The sequence below is a fragment of the Sinocyclocheilus rhinocerous genome, unplaced genomic scaffold, assembly GCF_001515625.1.
Source record: "Sinocyclocheilus rhinocerous isolate Xijiao unplaced genomic scaffold, SAMN03320098_v1.1 scaffold311, whole genome shotgun sequence".
NCBI lineage: Eukaryota > Metazoa > Chordata > Actinopteri > Cypriniformes > Cyprinidae > Sinocyclocheilus > Sinocyclocheilus rhinocerous.
This window is the reverse complement of record NW_015623669.1, coordinates 435,319-435,537: the sequence shown is the minus strand read 5'-3', so window position 1 is coordinate 435,537 and position 219 is coordinate 435,319. Positions and strand designations below refer to the sequence as shown.

At 43.4% G+C, this 219-nt stretch overlaps 1 protein-coding gene across 1 annotated transcript in view; it reads right to left on the bottom strand.

Annotated features, from left to right (window-relative positions):
• LOC107723704 (type I inositol 1,4,5-trisphosphate 5-phosphatase-like) overlaps positions 1-219 on the bottom strand; it is a 30,592-nt gene that overhangs the window by 2,034 nt on the left and 28,339 nt on the right. The gene's annotated exons all lie outside the window — the stretch shown is intronic.

Sequence of the window (219 nt, the reverse complement as noted above, 5' to 3'; positions counted from 1 at the left end):
TTAACAATAGTGGCCTAGGACTATGTGAGCCTTGGCTACCACGCCGACCGGCTTAACAATAATGACCTACGACTATGTGCACCTGGGCGACCACGCCGACTAGCTTATCTCTAATTAGACACGCACTATGTGTAATGTTAATTAACAAAATGGATATACGTTGCAATCCGATAGATAAGACCCCAGCATCCACCTGAGCAAATATCATAATTTAGTCAT